This window comes from Mastigoproctus giganteus, chromosome 9, assembly GCF_048544385.1.
Source record: "Mastigoproctus giganteus isolate SK-2022 chromosome 9, ASM4854438v1, whole genome shotgun sequence".
Taxonomy (NCBI): domain Eukaryota; kingdom Metazoa; phylum Arthropoda; class Arachnida; order Uropygi; family Thelyphonidae; genus Mastigoproctus; species Mastigoproctus giganteus.
This window is the reverse complement of record NC_143583.1, coordinates 232,636,351-232,656,290: the sequence shown is the minus strand read 5'-3', so window position 1 is coordinate 232,656,290 and position 19,940 is coordinate 232,636,351. Positions and strand designations below refer to the sequence as shown.

The window sequence follows — 19,940 nt, the reverse complement described above, 5'->3', positions numbered from 1 at the left end:
GATGGTTGAACAGGATCTCGAATAACCTATTTACTATCTCTAGAGCAATCCTGCTTTTCAACCTCTGTTGAAACAGACAATAAACACAAGAAACATTAGCCTTGACTGCTAACAGGAAGATTAGACGCTTCCAGCATTGACGGCTTGTTTCATTCTCATCCAGAAGCCCCCGGGAATACAAGACTTTCTCTCCAAAGCAAGGTAAAAAACCTGGACAGCCTTTGTCGCTTTTTTCCAGCAAACACGATAGAGCTCTTTAATCAACTAAGAATTTAACCGGAAAAGCTCTGTACCCATAACACCTACAGGTTGCAGGTCTTTGCCGACTTGTAGCGGTCAAGTGCGGTGACGGTGCAAGAATTTGTTCGTGTTAAGTCCTTTGGTTTTTATGTTTAAGTATGAGTAACCCAACAACATTTTATACTCTCAGACTGCCAGAAGGGAGCCCTTTCCAATGGTGATGTCCGTTTTCATTTTGCTCTTTCAGGTAAAGCTCCTTTCAGTGACGTAGCTACCATGTAGGCAGGCAAGGCAATTGCCTCCGGGCCCTTCAGGGGCTCGGCGTCTTTGGCTGTCTCCTCTTTTTGCAATTTTCATTAATTAAGTAGGGGCCCCGAACGTGTTCTTTGCCTCCGGGCCCGATAAAGGGTAGCTACGCTACTGGCACCTTTATACATTTTTATTATCGCATATTGCCTGCCTTAGACTCGTTGCTTATAGCTCTTGAACCACCACTGATAATTCCCGTACAAGGCTAAGGATAGCCCAGGGCAACAAAAACAGCTTCTGTTAATAAAGCAATAATCGGCGTCTGTTGCTGTTTACAACCCACCTCCAACAAAACTAACAAAATTGCTCACTGCAAGGGTGAGCATTGTGTTTCCTTCTCCCTCATAGTGACAATGGCTGAAGCTGGCAGCGCGCATATTGAAAAAATATGTAGCGCATGTGTAAAAACCGAGATTCTTACAATTAAATGTATTATTTGTGATTAGATATTGACCAGTTTTTTGGAGGCTGCTGCACATCCTTGAATATTAAAAAGCTTAGCAAAGCAAAGAAACAAAATTTTATTTGCCTTTCGTGTGCAAAACAACAAGACAGCTCGAAAGAATTAACAGTTCTGATAAACGCGGTTAAAGACATTCAAACTAAAGAGCAAATTTTGTCTGAAGTAACGGGAACTCCCCTCTCCTTCCGCAAGGTTGCGGACCAAAACAACTCCCTCGTACTCGAAGACTCAATTCAAGACATTCTTGGTTGTGATGCTTGCCCAGAAAATTGCGGGCATGGAATACTGACGTCTCCCACAAGGCAGCAAGCTGAAACATCACGTCTACTTACAGTTGCTAAAAATAGGCTTACAAAGATGCTCAGCGAGTCCATGGAATCTATCTTACAGCAGTTTAGTGCTGAGATCTCTGAAACTTCTCTGACCAACTACTTCCCATCTATTAACTCATATTCGTCCTTCTCTAAAGAAGAAAACAACCTGCTTAAAGAGCAAAATCTCAAAATCCTACACAGTGTAAAGCGACTGGTGGAGAAGATGGATAGCCTGGAAAATCACGCCCGCATGAAGAATAAGGGCTGCAGGCCCCCTTCTTCCCCTCAGTCATCCTGTGATCAACCAGGTGTGAATATAAGCAAAGCAGTTGGTTGCTCTCTGCATCGTGACATAACTCCTAACAAAGCCAGTTATCAGTCCAGCGGTTTCCCAAGTGCCTTGGAGATGGAAGATGGAGCGGACAATTATCAGAGCTCTGCTTCCTTTGAGGCTCCGTCCCTCTCATATCCCCATCAACCTACTTTTATTTCAATCACTGCTGACAAAATCATTAGCGAAAACTTAAGAGAGAAAAACAAGCCAGCAGAAGTATCCTACAGACTACAGGACCCCAGTTCCAATAGTATTTCGCATTCGCCTTTGCCATAAACAAGTGGCAACACCTCGAATGGGACCCACACTACTGTTAATAAAGTCTGGCAGTGTACAGCACCTTGCTTTTCTAATCTCAAGAGTCCTGGCAAGGCTGGCCAAATATAATATTACAGCCGTTCCTACACAAGAGAAGATCTTTATCTCCAGATTAGACCCTGCAACGCAGCCCAGTAACATCAAAGACATGTGGAAAACTGAGTTTAGATTAACAGTAAAAGTTAAACAATTAAAAACGAGGCATCCTGCTTACGCCTCATTTGTTGTCACGTGCCCAATAGGACACGTGATAACACCTCGTTGCTACTGAATTTTCAAGACTGGCGGGCAGGGTCGCTGGTCAAACCATACAGGAATAGATGGATGATAAAATCAAGATCAAATAGCCCTTATGAAACATCACAGTAGCAACCAAATCCTCACCCTTCTCTGAGAGAGGGGATTGGCAGCGTGTAGTGTTTTTTTTTTTTTTTTCCCAGAACGTTCGAAGCATTTCCAACAAGCTTCCCGTGCTACAAACCACATGATGATGGTTGACTTTGACTATATTTGTCTTGTTAAAACGTGGTTACGCAATAACAGACAACTAAATATTCTCATCTAATCCGCTTGGATACAAATCTGTTGTCACTGGAAGAACTGAAAAACGGGGTGGAGGAACCATGTTATTTACATTTTGGTAACATATTTGGACCTGTATAAAGATTAATATCAGTCTACAAAAGAACACCTCTCCCAATCAGATAATTTTGAAGCCACCTGTGCTACATGTTTTTTTTCAATGGGAAAATAAAATTACAAATCTGTCTTATATACCTGCCTCCTGAGCACATCAGGGATTCAAGAAATGAACTCTTTGAATGGCGTACCGTTAACCTCAATCCAGCTATAGATACTATCCTGTTAAGAGACGATAACAGGATCGTATCTATAGCTGGATTGAGGTTAACGGTATGCCATTCAAAGAGTTCATTACTCCAGTTACTAGAGGGAATCAATGGTTAGATGTTGTCTATTACAATTAGATTAACATTAGATTAGCAGACAACTTGTTTCGCTTTAAGTCCGACCACAGTCCCACAGCTTCAATGTTGCTGGAACCAATCTGAGGGACGGCGGAAATTTTAATGGCATGCACAGAACGACCTTTTCTTTAAAGTATATCTGACAAAACATCATCCTCAAAGAACTTCTGGAATACAAATGGCAAGAACTAAACACGAAGCCGTCAGAGGAAGCTCTCCAGCTACTGCTACTACTAAAGCTCACAAAAATTGCCTTTGGAGGAGCATCAAGGGTCGTAAGGATTACCAGGAAATCCAAAAACTGGTTTAATCCACAGATAAAATATGTCTTCCGTAAAAAGCAAAGAACTTACAAGAGGTAGCAGACAGGACATCCTAATGACTACATTCTGTGCAAAAAACAGAGTGCTCATTTCATAAAGCTGAAAACACAAGCTGTATTATCAAAGCTCAAACAGGGAAAAAGGATCGTTGGTGATAACAGAAAAAAGGTCTCATGATTGCCGAGGTCATTACCGAATGATCCAAGAAGACTTTTTTTTTTTTTTTATTGGAAACCACAAACACGAGATGTATGTTCTAATACCTCTCGTGTTTGTGGTTTACATAAAATAGGTTATATAAATACTATAGGTTCTACTATAGTACTTAGTATCGTGCTTGGGTTGGAGGTTGAGAAGACGAAAGAAGATATTTGTTGACATTGGACTTGAACTTCTGTAGATTGTAATTTTCAGGAAATACGTATGAAGGAAGGTTGTTTCAGAAAACGGCAGTTCAATGAATAAACGAGGAAGATGAAAAGTTGGTTCTGTGAGTACAGCAAATGGATGTTGGCTGGTGGCTGCACGTGTTCGGACTGTTTTAAAAGAGAGAGCGGGAATTATAGAAGCCAATTCAGAAGAACAGTGCCCATGGAAATATCTGTAGAAGAGGCATGTAGCAGAAACAGTACGTCTACGAGACAGCGAGTGGAGAGACTTTGTTAAAGATGAATCATTAATTAACCGAACTGCCCTCTTCTGAATGGAATCAAGAAGCCTAAGCGAGGTTTTGGGGGCACCACCCCAGATGTGGGAACAGTATTCCATGGCAGGGCGGATTTGCGATTTATACAGAGTGACCAGCTGTTTGGAAGAAAAGTAATGCCGAGAGCGAAAGAGAAAACCAAGTTTTTTTTTTTAGATGCAGAGGAAGCAATATTCGTAATATGCTTGTGCCGAGAGAGATTAGAATCAGGGTAATCCCAAAAAGAGAGTATCATTTTGCTTAGAAATAGGAGTGTCACTAAAGATAAGCATAGGAGCAGAAGAATCCTTTATGCAAAGATATAAGATAAGACTGAGTTTTATAAGGGTTGAAATCAACTAAGTTGTCTTTGCCCCACTGGAGAATTACCTAGAGATCGGCATTTAAAGAATTGATAGCAGATTTTCGAGAAGTTGAAGCTGATTGAGCAGGGCAAGGTTTCTCAAAATGGAAAGTGGTTATTTATTTTTTTTTAGGAGCATTAGCAATTAAGGCCATAATTCTCCGGGGATATGCGGTGGTCATTCCCTTACCTTTCCGCATCCTCCGTATTTGGCGGTCACGGGCTCGAATCCCAGTCTAACCAAGAAGCGTGTGTTACGAACTGCTGCTCCTGGCTACGGAGGCGCCATGGAAAGTGGAATGCAATGTGCTATCATCAGCAAAACTATGGATAGGATCTCCAGTCAATGGAAGAAGGTCATTAATATGCAAGAGGGAAAGAGTGGGGGAAAGAACTGAACCTTGGGGGACACCGGCATTAGTGGAGGAGTTAGAAGACAGGGAGCCATCTACCATCACCCTCAGTGAGCGATCAGAGAGGAAACTGGATAACCAATTACAAAAAACAGTTGGCAAACCATAAGATGGAAGCTTGTTTAGAAGACCTTTATGCCAAACACGATCGAAAGGCTTTGAGATGTCAAAAGCAACTACTTGTGTTTAACCGAACCTTTCCATTGAATTAGTCCATAAATGGGTAACAAAAGCCAGCATTTCACCAGTGGATCGACACTGACGGAATCCATGCTGGCAATCGTTGATCAGACGGAAGGTTTCTAGGTAGGACAACCTCCTGCGCCCAACCAATTAGCAACCGACGAAAATAAAACAGGAAGAGAATAACATACCTGCTTCACCGAATCGCAGTAAAAGGAGATCTCAAACATACTCAGAAAGACACCTCTAACAAGCATCACAATTATCAAAGAAAACCTCATGGGCGCCTCCAACTGGCTACGGAGGCTCATGGGCGCCTCCGTCGCCAGTTGGGCAGGAGCAGCAGTGTGTACAACACGCTTCTTGATTAGACTGGGGCCCGTGACCACCAAATACGGAGGATGCTGAAACGTCAGGGAATGACCACAACATATCCCCGGAGAAATATGGCCTTAATTGCTAATGCTCCTAAAAAAAACAAATAATAACAACAACAACAAACAAAACCTAATGAAGCCATAAATGAACTTCCTCTTTGTCCTGATAACTTTCCTCTTTTCATGGCAAAAATCAGCAGCCCTTACATTATTCAGGTGTTGCATCACACCTCAATGAAATCATTCAAAAAGGTACTCTCCCCTGTATATGGAATAGCTACATAGTCAGGCCCATTCCCAAAATAAAGAAACCAAGAAACGCTAAAGACTATAGACCCAAAGCCATAAGTTGCACCATCTTGAAAATTTTTGAGAAGACTCTTCTCTCAGCCCTCTCCTAACACTGCTTCGGGCATCGTCTCTGCACGTCTTATCTGGAAGATCAACTGTCACAAATCTCCTTGTGACCCTTTTTCGGATGCAGAAAGCTCTCAACAATAAGGAACAGCTCGATATTATCTTCATAGACATATCCGCAGCTTTTGACAATATCTCGATAACGGCCCTGGAACAAATTTTATCTTTCTACTTCAAAATACAAGGCAATCTCCTGAAGATTTTATGTAACGTTCTGAAGGAGAAAGGGCTCGTAATCTGCAATGATGATTTTATTGCCCATTACACCATTTCGCAAGGAGCATCAGGGAGGCGTTCTCTCCTCATTTTTATTTCTGCAGCTCTGGAAAAAATTTTTTGCATCCCAAAAATACAACTTTATTACGTGTGCTGATGACCCGAAATTCTTCGTCAAATCTAAAGATCTACAACAAGTTAAGCAAACAAATCAACAAGCCAATAACACAATAAAAGAACTGGAGCATTACCTCGGCTGTATTGGACTACGTTTAAACCCAAGCAAATCTGCCCAGATGACAATTACAAAAATAAAAAAAAAAAAAAAAAAAAAGAGAAGGAACAATATATCTCTGCTGGTAAGCGGATGCGAAGTTCTAAAGGCTAAATCGCACGTAGATCTTGGCCTAAAATGAGATGAGGAACTAACATTCTCCGACAACTTTGATTACATCAAAGCAAAAACATATGCAGCGCCAAACAGGAGTTAATTGGCATTAGAAACCCAGATCTTTTTAAAAAGTATATATATTGAAATTTATATATATCCCATTCCACTGTATGCTTCACAGATTTGGTCCTCTGCCCCACCGAGCAACCTGAAAGCTTTCCTTAATATTGAATACTGGCTCTTGAGATGGCTGAACAGGATCTGGAATCACCCATTTACTATCTCTAGAGCCATCCTACTTTCCAATTTCAGTATTCCACCCTGGAAACAGGCAGTTAACACAAAAAACATTTTCACGTCAGCCCAACTGCGAACAGGAAGATTAGAAAGGTTTCACTTTCGTTGAGAAGTCACCAAGAATGCTGAAACAAGACATCCTCTTCAAAGTAACTTATAAAACCTGGGCCTAAGTGGCTTTTTTCCAGAAAACATCAATTCTTAGTTGAAATCAACTAAGAATTGAACCGGAAAAGCTCTGTAACGAAAAAGCGTACAGATTGTCAACTACTATCGCCTTGTGCAACTGTAGTGCACCACCACTCGGATCAAAAACTGCATTTAATTTTGATGCCTTTTAACTATATTCTAGATGTCAACCTAAGATACCAAAATTTTAAATATTCAATTATAAAATCATAATTACTCATGTATTTCAAAATTGGTGTATATGCAAGTATACATGTACCTACTCGTTCAGTTACTCTAACACAACCCATGTATTTACTTGTTTCATGACCACCAGCAGTTCCTGGAATCCCCAGCAACTGACTTTCCGGGCTGCTGCTCATTCCAATAGAAGCAGTGCAAGAATCATTTCCATCTCTGCCTGTCGCTACTGTTAATCTGTGTTAGTCTGTGAATCCCCCCAAGCTAGCAGTTTTCCGACACTTAACATTACCTCGATAGCATCAGCAGATATTCTTGCAGCCCTTCTATCTAAGTGTATAAGCAGTCTCTCCTATTAACAAGCACAGATCATGCTGAAAAAAATTCTACCCCATGAGCCTTGCACAATCTCTCCAGAGCCGAATTGATTGACAAGGCTCTCATCATATTATTTCCTCCTATCATGGCTGGGCAGGATTGCAGACATTCAAATTTTACACTAACTCCAGACTTTTTCAGCATTGACCTGCACTTTCTAAGTAAATCCGCATATCTCGTACAATTAATGTTATTAGTGTCAACGTTATCACATTTTGTGCCCTTAAAAGATATCTGCTGTACAACGTCATCAACTTTTACCCCTGGCAGACATACCCTGGTCCTATAAATATAATCAGATGTAAATCAGATATAATTTAAGTAAAATTAAATGCAACAAGGTATCATATCTTTCAAAGTACAATAATCTATATAATATTGGTGTAGACACACCATAGACAACTCCTGTGGGTTACCACCCAGGTGTTAACCAATGTAAGCAGGGTTCGAGGTGTGGCGCTCACACCACATGGAGGAATGCCGCCCCTCTGTGTTATCAGGCAATACTAGGTGGTAGATTACTCTCATCAACCGGTGAAATACCACCACTTTACTTATTGGAGGCTTGAAGTGGTGGAACCCATGTCTAGTCTCCAGAGCTAAGTTCTGGTCAACTCTGCCCCACCTCTTCCATCATGCAGTATGACTGATGATTTTCGAGGTTATGATGACCGTCATGGCGAGTTTCAATCTTCCTTACATTTCGAGGGTACAGTTCTAAAACCCAAGACCGAACCTATTGGTAACACTTTAGGAGGCTTCCGGATCAGCTAGTGTATAATCTTGCTATCTCTACTCTGCCAGATAGTGACTGGAGGGAGTCCGCGGGGGGCATTGTCGAGGCCACGTTATGTCAAGGTTCTGGGTATATTCTTACCATGTGAACGCCATATCCAAAAATTTAATTACTTCATACAACATGTCCCCCCCCCCTAGTTTTTCTTACTATTGAATACAATATGAATTGTCAAACTAATAGAGTAAGCTTATCTGCGAAAAGATCTAAACCTCCCAAGCACTTCCTAATTCATTTCACAAATATACGTGGTCTCAATTCTAATCTCAACGATGTCCATTTCCACTTGCAGTCTGCCAAACCAAATGTACTTTTTCTGACAGAATCTCAGTTATCGGTTGATTCAACTACTGCTAATCTCAGTTGCCCAAATCGTTCGCTGATTGATTCCTTTCGCCTCAAAGGTGGTACTTGTGCACATGTCCGTTCCGATATTCCCTGTCAGAGACTTGGTAATTTGGAATCTCCTCTTTTTGATCTCCTCTGGCTTAAAATATCTCTACCTCATTGTGTCAAATTCATCTGTTGTCTCTACTGTTCTCCCAACTCCACTAATCACTTGGAGCTCTTCGACTTCCTCTCTTTGCAACTTGACTTTCTTCAGTCCAACTTTCCTAACAGTGACGTAATTTTCCTTGGTGATTTTAATGTTTACAACTCCATCTGGCTTCCGTTTTCTAGTCACACCGACCCAGCTGGTCGTGGAGGCTTTTGCAATTACTAATCACCTTGTACAGATTGTTCATTTACCTACCGGACAATCCTAAATATACACCCAACATGCTTTATCTTTTTCTCACAAACAACCCTTCTAAGTAGACGGTTGAAGTGAGTGATCCTTTAGGCCTCAGAACACAAATCGGTGATTGTTCCAATGGAGCCTTTATCTCATGACTATTCCCAACCACTTGTTGTTTGGCCTTACAAGAATGCAAAATGGGATGACCCGCGAGATTTCTTTTCTTCTTTTCCTTGGTCGGATAATTGTTTCAAAACTTCTGATCTCAATGTTTGCTCAGATGGTGCCAGTGAAATTATTCTTGTAGGAATGGAATCCTTTATTCCACACTCCACTAAAATCTCGTCCTTTCTCTAAACCTTGGTTTTCCAATAAATGTGCTAACTAATCAAAAAAACCTATTATATTATGATAAAACATTAGTAAGATATTATTTTTTATGAATTCTAACCTTCTAAGAATGCACAAAAGCTGGACAAATTTCGATATGAACGTATAAAGTTTACGTGTACCTGCAGCCAAAAAAATCTCCCTCTGAAGGACAGCTTTGTGAATGCTTCTTTCACAAAAAAAAAAAAAAAAAAAAATCACGAACATCAGTTATTTCCACATTACACTCTCCCTAGATGAAAGCGCATTCAGAATCCGACTAAACACAATCTCCACTTATGGTACTTGTCACCAAGTACCCGGTTGCAATGGTGTCGGCATTTTACAAGCCCTATTTCCAAGCCAAATACTGCCAATTGCCGCAAAATAGTGAGGTACTTGGAAGGCATAGTTACACTTCATTGCTGTTTTTACGTATTATGGGAATCGCCTTTGATTCGATTCTATTGACCATTTATTGTTTCTGACGAGACATGAGAGAGAGAGAGAGAGAGAGAGAGAGAGAGAGAGAGAGAGCGTGCTCTTAAATGGTGTGTATGTATGTATCTTACTCCTTTGGGTTGGCCGAGTACACAAGACTCCTGAATACTATATTTTTGCCAAAAATAATTTGCAAACAAAACGCTGTTATGCTTCTTTTTTAATAGTATTCTCTTAATTAAAAAAAAAAAAAAAATACAGTTCAAGAAATTCCGTTTTAGTCGAAATATCAGATTTTTTGTCTTTTCAGATGAATATAACGAACATGTATTATTTTATTTCATTATTTTATGCAGTATTAGCGCAATTATTTTTTATTCCAAACACAAGTGTGGGAATTCCTGCGTTGTCATTTGCTTTAAGCTTATATCGAAATCTTAAATACACAAAGACAAATTGCGCTTAAAACGCTTTATAAACGTCACTTGATAACGAAAATTGTAGAAATAAAAATGGCACACGTTATTTTGGGTCTGCTATCTCATCAAGGTCTTTCACGGAAAATTCGCCAACAAATTATCCATGGGAAGAACGTTGCATATCGTAATTGGCTTGGTTCCAATTCTCCAATTTCATTTTCTGCCTACACCAAAGCTCTCAACAATTGTAAAGCAGTTATTAATCAGTCCAAACTAAATTTTGAACAAGCTAAGGGTAAAAACTTGCTTCTTACCCTAATTGACCAGAAAGCCGAGCATTCTGGTCTCTTGCCAAAACTATTGGCCGCAACTTTTGCCCATCTCTGCTCCCACCTCTAACAAAACCAGTTAGTTCTGCTAGCATCCCATTTTAATTCCAACTCATGTATTAATGATCTTGGTAAAACACATCCCACCATTCCCAACACGCTCCATTCAATGCCTCCTGTGGTCTTCCGTCAAAAGGCTGTCAGAAGGATTTTTACGAATCGTGATGCAAAGCTCAAGGTCCTGATGGTATTTCTTCTCTTGTTCTCAAAACCTGTGCTGCTGAACTTACTCCTGTTCTTTGCCGCTTTTTTCACTTTCTTATTCCAAAGGTGTTTTTCCTTCTGATTAGAAATTTGCTCATATCCACCAATGTGCCTAAAAAGGGTGACAAATCCCTCCCATCCAATTATCGTCCCATTGCAATTATTTCTGCACTTTCTAATGTAATGGAGAAATCAATTAACCATCAATTCTTAAAATACCTAGAAACCTTCCGTATGGTCAACGATCGCCAGTATGGATTCCGTCAGTGTCGATCCACTGGTGATATTCTAGCTTATGTTACTCATTTATGGACAAATTCAATGGAAAAGTTCGGTGAAACACAAGCAGTTGCTCTTGACAACTCAGAGGCTTTCGATTGTGTTTGGCATAAAGGTCTGCTAAACAAGCTTCCATCTTATGGTTTGCCAACCGTTTTTTGTAATTCTCTCTCTGATCGCCCATTGAAGGTGATGATAGATGGATGTCTGGCTTCTAACTTCTCCACTAATCCTGGTGTCTCCCAAAGTTCAGTTCTTTTCCTCTTGTATATTAATGACCTTCTTCCATTGACTGGAAATCCTATCCATAGTTTTGCCGATGCATTCCACTTTCCATTTTGAGAAACCTTGCCCTGCTGAATCAGCTTCAACTTCTCGAATATCCGCTACCAATTCCTTAAATGCCGATCTCCAGGTAATTTGCTCCAGTGGTGCAAAGACAACTTAGTTGATTTCAATCCTTCTAAAACTCAGTCTTGTCTTATGTCTCGCAAAAAGGATTCTTCTGCTCCTTTTTGGTGACACTGCGATTTCTAGGCAAGATGATATATTTCTTTTGATATACAGTATTTCCCTGACTTCCAATCTCTCTTGGCACAAGCACATTACAAATATTGCTTCCTCTGCATCTAAAAAACTTGGTTTTCTCTTTCGCTCACGGCATTACTCTTTTTCCAAACAGCTGTTCACTCTGTACAAATCGCAAATCCGCCCTGCCATGGAATATTGTTCCCACATCTGGGGCAATGCCCCCAAAACCTCTATCAGGCTTCTAGATTCCATTCAGAAGAGGGCAGTTAGGTTAATTAACGACTCCTCTCTAACAGTCTCTCCACTCGCCGTCCCATAGACATACTGTTTCTACTGCATACCTTTTCTACAGATACTTCCATGGGCACTGTTCTTCTGAATTGGCTTCTATAATTCCCGCTGTCTCTTTCAAAACAGTCCAAACTCGCGCAGCCAACATCCATTTACTGTCCAACTTCAAACTCACAGAACCAACTTTTCATCTTCCTCGTTTATTCATTCAGCTTCCGTTTTCTGGAACAACCTTTCGTCATACGTATTTCCTGAAAATTACAGTCTACAGATATTCAAGTCTAATATCAACAAATATCTTCTTTCGTCTTCTCAACCTCCATCCCGAGCACGATACTAAGTACTATACATTCTAATACCTCTCGTGTTTGAGGTTTTCATAAAAAAAATATAAAATAAATATCTGTATCATCATTTTATCTGTATCTCATATTGTGCTCCTCCTTCACAGCGAGTTGCCATGTATTGCACTACCTCGCATAAGTAACGCTTCACTAAAAGAGAATACTATTGTTACATATTCTCATTGGGCACCACCACCCAGACGGCACCGTTTTAAGACTTGTGGGCCTTTCATCGATGGGTAGGCAGGTATTGCAGGTTTTACCCTGGTATTGCAGACACATTATATAGATTATAATGTGTCTGCAATACATTATAATCTATATACTCTTAAAGATATGATTCCTTGTTGCATTTAATTTTACTTATATATTATCACGTACACCTTCTGGCATTTCTCATATTGTGGTGTTATTTTCGCAACTGGATTGTCATGTCTGCAATACCTGGGTGCCTACCCACCTACCGATGAAAGGCATTGAAACGGTCACCAGGGGGAGCCTGGTATTCACGGAGTTACTGAGAATAGGTAACAACAGTCTTCTCTACTGGGGTAGCGTTGACGATTCAAGGAATTTGAGTTATTGTGAGTTGAAAGAGTTACTGTTCTTTACCGTTTCTTTTCTTCTTCCATTCCTACTTTCCCTAACTTTCCCTCTACTTTTTGCTTTTTTAAGTCTAATAGGGACAAGTGGATATTAGAGTTGTTATCCCACACAAACAAGTCTTGAAACGGTGCCGTCTGGGTGGTGGTGCCCACTGGGAATAAGTAACAATAGTTTTCTCTTTTAGTGAAGCGTTACTTATTCGAAGTAGTGCATGGTAGAGGCATGGCAACTCGCTGTGAAGGAGGAGCAGAATATGAGATACAGATAAAATTATGCCCTTCACACTACTAACCTAGTTTTTTTTTTTTTTTATTTAAGAGTTGTCTATGGTGTGTGTACACCAATATTATATAAATCAGATATAAATATAATCAGAAAACAAGTAAAAAAAAAAAATTAAAGTCAATTCCTACTTAGGTCAACAAAGAAAAATTTTATTTTAGTTACTTTTTATTAAATAATTACAATTAATATAAATATGTATATACATATGACAGAATCACAATATTAAGTGGCAAAATAGAAAGTGAATTTCCTTGCAATTTTCCATTTTCCTTTCTATATATGGTGTTGGACTATTATTTTTATTCACATGTTTCATTTTCCATTTTGTTCCCTCCTTGACTCAGACTAGAACCCAGAATGAAAAAAGAATCTGAAAAAGAAATTTTTTTTCCAGCGATGTACACGCTTCGCCACTGACGGTATTTATTCCTAAATTTATATCCTGCTGAATATCTTATATAAGAGAAATTTTTTTTCTCCCATATAAAACTAAAATTAATTAATTAAATTTAAATAATGAATTAATATTTGAAAAAACTGTATTAACATCAAGTGCCATCCACTACAAGTTTAAAAAAATTTATTTGAACTTGAGTGGATGAATAAAAAGTATTTTATTAACGATTGAAAATTTGAACAAGATATATAAATATATATAGGGAGAGTGTGAACTAATAGTAGAAAAAAAAAAAAAAATTGAAAAACAATTATTTTTACCGATCTGTTTTGTTTTCGAATTTGATCTTCTTTTTCTCGTTGCCTCTTTCGTTTAGATGCTCCAGATTTTCCCTGCATTTAACTGCTAATCTCAGATTATATTGATTCTGAAATCTATGGGTGGTCCAATTAAAATAGTTTCCGTAGAACAAATAAAATTTCCATATAAACAAATTTCGAGAAACATTGTACGCATTGTTCGGACCTCTGGCCTTCGGGCAACAGAGTTGCTGCTATAGAATACACGAATTAAGAATTAAAGGGGCATTTCACAATTTAGTGGTGTTCGTAACACATATACAACCTCCTCTCTCACATACTGTACCGAGAAGTCGCGCTGGTCAATTGCTTTCTTGTATACATAGCCGGAAAAGATTAAGGCATATTCCCGACGCGAATAATAAGCCGTGGTCACCCTGTGTTCTACTGTTACACCCTATTAGAGAATTTGAAGAGTGGTTTTCCTTTATCTTGGAAACCAATCTGTTCTTTCGCAAAAATGAGTCATCCACACTTCCAGTAAATTTCACCTGTTTCTGTTTACATGGTAGGTACAAGTGGGCCCTAGGGCGCTAACAGAAAGAAATGGCTTTAAAAATTTGAGATTACAGAGTCCATGCAAGATCCCCTCTATGGTGAGGCCAGTGGCTAGCGCCTCATATGCCTGTTCTTAAGAATTGCCCTGGCTTTTAGAGATGCACAGCATTATCGGAGTCCTCTCCGATAAACGACTGACTAATTTGGCTATTTGTAAAAGTACATAAACATTATCCCTCCCCCCGACTTCGACAGGCTTTTTCCCTGATACGGAAGGATCTTAACAACTGTCACTTCGAGAATAGCTGTTTTTTTTTTTTTTTTTTTTTTTTTTTTCACACAGTGACCGAATTAATCGGCCTGAAGGGAGGTTTTACGTTTGTTTCTTGTTTTTTTTTTTTTTTTCAAGAAAACAAGCAAACCGATTTAGAACTAAATCGGTTTGCTCGTTTTACTAACGTTTCTTACCTTAATTGCCGTAAATTCGAAAGAATTAACACTCTCGCTTAACGAAAGCATAAAAAAAAAAAACATATGCATATTATTATTGCAATGGCTTTAATATAGTTTAGACAAAAAAAATTAAGTATGTTAAAGTATGTTCCTTGTTCTTTCTAGGATCAAGGAAAGAATATCCTAGAAGAGGAGCAAGGAGCAAGAAATAGAATTTCCATACACCCATTTATTGTAGTGTAATAATAAAGCATAATAGTGTAATACAGAGAATTGGATTTTGTTGTAGTATTATGTGGTAAGAGATATTGGCAAAAGCATAGACCTGTAAAAGTTCTAATTATTATTTATTATTATTTTTAATAAACGATATTAATCGCTTAAAGCAATTTAGGATTTTTGTAATAAAATTCATTTTAAATCACCAAGACGACTTTTCATTTTGACCAACCAGCACTCATGGATCAAGGAAAGAATATCCAATTAGAACATTTATGCCAATTTAACAAACTGAAAACTTTGAAACCTCTCTCTAGGACTTGCCTCTCTTGCTCCTTGCCTCTTCTAATATAGAGGCAAGGAGTAGAATATAACAGAATAGATAAAGAAATAAGGAATATAATTTCCTTACACCCTTTTGTTATAGTATAATGATAAATAAAAATACAAAACACTGGATTTTGTTGTATCACGTGTTGGCAAAAGATGTTGGTATGGTATCTTTTCCATTGGCCGCAAAAGTTGCGGCCAATGGAAAAGATAAGACGTCAAGATTTCTTGAAAGATGTAGTAGAGAAGAAAAGGTCCAGCGGGAAATTAAGAACAAACTATATTAGATGAACTGAGGGAGAATGGTGGATATGAGAAGAGCTAAGAATGTGGAGAAGTGGTTGTTGAGGTTTTTGACAATCAAATTCACAATCTGCCACATTAAGTTTTAAACTTTTTTGTATATATGCGTATATATATTTTTTAAATTAAATAAAATAAAACATAAGCCAGTAGTATGGCAAAAACTGTAGAGCGAAAATTAACATAAAAATAACCAAATAAACAAACGAATGGAAAAGAAGAATAAAAGTTAGACATAAATAATAGCCCAAAAACCCCTATATAATTTCGAACTTTAAATCCAATTAACATGACGTATATAAAATTTAGAATAATACCAATTACATTTAATTTAGCCGTACCCCCCAAGAGGTACCAGTTCCAAAAGACGTGAAATATCACCAAAAAAAGGGGGTTGAAGGAACTACTGAAAGATAACAAAATTAAAATAAAATAGACTGACCATTATGCCCCATATCGACAGAGGACCACGAGGCCAATAATGGTCATGGAATCGCTGCATTTCAATCGCTATACAAATCGTCGCAATGGTGAAAAGATCGAAGTACCAAATCCTCTGCATTGGAGGATCGATCGGAGGAGGAAGGATGATTTGGTACTTCGAGCTTTTCACCATTGCGACGATTTGTATAGCGATTGAAATGCAGCGATTCCATGACCATTATTGGCCTCGTGGTCCTCTGTCGATATGGGGCATAATGGTCGATATATTTTATTTTAATTTTGTTATCTTTCAGTAGTTCCTTCAACCCCCCTTTTTGGTAATATTTCCAGTCTTTTGGAACTGGTACCTCTCGGGGGGTACCGCTAAATTAAATGTAATTGGCATTATTCTAAATTTTATATACGTCATGTTAATTGGATTTAAAGTTCGAAATTATATAGGGGTTTTTGGGCTATTATTTATGTCTAACTTTTATTCTTTTCCTTTCGTTTGTTTATTTGGTTATTTTTATGTTAATTTTCGCTCTACAGTTTTTGCCATACTACTGGCTTATGTTTTATTTTATTTAATTTAAAATATATTTCGGCTTCATATGGAGGAATTGCAAGTCGCTACCTCTAATGAATGCTTAATTATTTATTTATTTTATTATAATTTAACTTTTGTCAATATTTAATGGTAGCATATATATATATTATTTATTTATTTATTTTTTTTTTTTTTTGTTTTATTTTACATTATCACTAAATGAAAAAGAAACGCCTTCCAGGTCTACGAAATGTCTTTGGTTAATGACATTAATTTATAGCCATTTGTAAATCATCGCCTTGTTTTTGTAAATGCAAATTAAATTTCTCTCTGTTTTTTTTTTTTTTTTTTAATTCATTGGATGGACTTTGCGTTTTCAATAATTTTGAGCTCGATTATCGAATGATATGGAATTTTTTTATGAAAAGATATTTAAAAATCATGCATCCCACACACTCATGAAAGACTTTTCGTTATTCAAGATTTTATTTAATTTATTTATAATTTTTATTTATTTAATAAGCCTGATGCAAATTATTTCTTCACAAATTACAAGCCGAGTGGTAGAGGCGAAACACGATATACGAGACCATACACCACAGCATTTGTACGATGCGTGGATAAGTAATATGAGTTGGCCGAGCTTGCGCCTGCGCAATGATACGTGAAACGGAGACGCCATCTTTTTGGTAAATGACTCGTGACGAGCTTTCTCCTTTCATGTGTCTAAACAACTTGCACGTAAAAAAAAAAAAAAAAAAGAAAGAAACGTGCCTTACGCTGTTAGAAAGGAAGAAGAACAGTGTTGCTGAAGCCATGAGTTCAGAAGTGAGGAGGGTGAGATAAAATGCCACCATTGCAAGACTTCAAATACCGAAAGATCGTACCGGTCTCTCTCTCTCTTTCTGCAGGGTCAGCTGGATTGTGAAGCACAAACGCTCCGTTTGTCGGTATATTTCTAGACCCGATAGTTATCTTAGCCTATACGATGAATTTTCGCTGTTTGTGTCCTCAACTGCCAGCTGGCTCGCGACGATAGCAGACACAGGAAATACCTCCGAAGACGACGAACGAGGTAAGATGGAAATCTAGACAAGGATCACTAAAACAAAGAAGGTTTTGCTTCTCCTGTGGCAGCGGACATCTTTCTTCTGAAGCCTGAGTGCCACTAACGATGACAACCGACAAACTACTAGACGGAGATAGAATTACGGGGGAGGGGGAATGCTGAATGGGTTGCCTGTTACCGATGGCTAATTTATTAAACTAACATATATGCGGCATAAGCATCTATGAAAACGTGTGAGGAAGTAGGCGATATTTTCGACAGCTGAAGCAAGCACACTTGCCCTTTTGTCTCGATTAATCGCTTGCTAAATTCAAGGAATATTAGCTTCAGGCAATGGCGAAGCTGCAGAAAAATCGCCACATCAGAAAAGTATCACTCACTTCCATGTAGGAGGAAGAAAAAGAGAGAAAAAAAAAAAAGACAATGGTATTATAATCTTGCTCTATTCTTTCCTGTTGTGTGTGTGTGTGTGTACTGGAACTGGTATTTAGTGGAAGTATTAATGAAATAAAACTAGATATATTTTTAATATACATCATAATACATTACATTTAAAATACATTATAATTATATTATATGTACATTAACATTTAAAATTTATTTAATGATTATGTGTTTTCAATGTTTTTGAAAATAAACAAGACATGATTTTTTAAATAAAAATCAAATTGCATGATTCCGAATGTTTTCATAATTTTATAAAAATCATTTTTCGCTTTTGAAATACTCTACAGATCTGAAAATTTTGGTAGCGTCTTCTATCTGACAGAAGAGATCCCTTATGGTCTCTTCATTGGTGGGACAACACAAAATTGTGGAATTTCAGTTCTATAAGTGCAGAAATCGTGAGACCTGTCCAATCTCTAAATCTTCGGTTTAAATCATTTTGAGAACATTTTTAATCTTTTTACTCAGGTAATCTAACCTTACTTTTAATCTAACCTTAAATTTGTACGAAAACTGAATATCGTGCGTCGCAATCACTCCCTTCCCCGCAGAAAAAAAACCTCCAGGCGGGAATCCTTTCATTATGAACTGACCATGCATATGCAAGCGATGCGAAATGGTGGTCAGCTGCTCCCCTCTTTTTGACAGAGACACTAGAAATTAAACTTTTGCAAAACCTAACTAATCAAAAACCCCTATTATATTATGATAAAACATTACTAAGATATCCCTTTTAATGAATTCTAACCTTTTAAGAATGCACAAAAGCTGGACAAATTTCGATATGAACGTATAAAGTTTACGTGCACCTGCAGCGAAAAAAAATCTCTGAAGGACAGCTTTGTGAATGCTTCTCTCACAAAAAAAAAAAAAAAAAAAAATAGAATCTGAGCCAACTACAGTAGCAAAATCACGAACATCAGCTATTTTCACATAACTCTCCCTAGATGAAAGTGCATTCAGAATCTGACTAAACACAATCTTCACTTATGGTACTCGTCACCGAGTACCAGAACTATGGCCAGTTTGAAATGGTGTCGGCATTTCACAAGCCAAATGCTGCCAAGTGCCGCAAAATAGTGAGGTACTTGGAAGGCATAGTTACATTTCATTGCTGTTTTTACGTATTATGGGAATCGCCTTTGATTCGATTCTATTGACCATTTATTGTTTCTGACGAGACATGAGAGAGAGAGCGCGCTCTTAAATGGTGTGTATGTATATATCTTACTCCTTTTGGTTGGCCGAGTACACAAGACTGCTGAATACTGTATTTATGACAAAAATGACTTGCAAACAAAATGCTATTATGCTTCTTTTTTTTAATATTATGCTCTTAATTTAAAAAAAATACAGTTGAAGAAATTCCGTTTTAGTCGAAATATCTGATTTTTTGTCTTTTCAGTGAATATAACGAACATGTATTATTTTATTTCATTATTTTATGCAGTATTAGCGCGATTCTTTTTTATTCCAAACACAAGTGTGCATTCCTGCGTTGTCATTTGCTTTAAGCTTATCGAAATCTTAAATACACAAAGACAAATTGCGCTTCAAACGCTTTATAAACATCATCTGATAACGAAAATTGTAGAAATAAAAATGGCGCACGTTATTTTGGGCTCAGCTATCTCATCAAGGTCTTTCACGGAAAATTCACCAACAAATTATCCATGGGAGCACTTTTATTCTTGTGTTGTCGGCTTTCTTTCCTCAAAGAATCGCCCCGGGCGTGCCTTATCTCGAAAATAATTCGTCTTAATGTCTTGAAAAGACCACCCTGCAAGACCTGGTCAGGAAGCAAATCTGTCAGAAATGCTAA

General features: G+C 38.1%; 1 long non-coding RNA gene across 1 annotated transcript in view; it reads left to right on the top strand.

Annotated features, from left to right (window-relative positions):
* Nucleotides 1-15,048, top strand: part of LOC150081173 (uncharacterized) — a 160,751-nt gene extending 145,703 nt beyond the window's left edge. The window contains exon 3 of the long non-coding RNA XR_016547385.1: nt 14,943-15,048. This is a non-coding gene — a long non-coding RNA (uncharacterized LOC150081173). The remainder of the gene's footprint in view (nt 1-14,942) is intronic.
* Nucleotides 15,049-19,940: the final 4,892 nt, after the last annotated feature.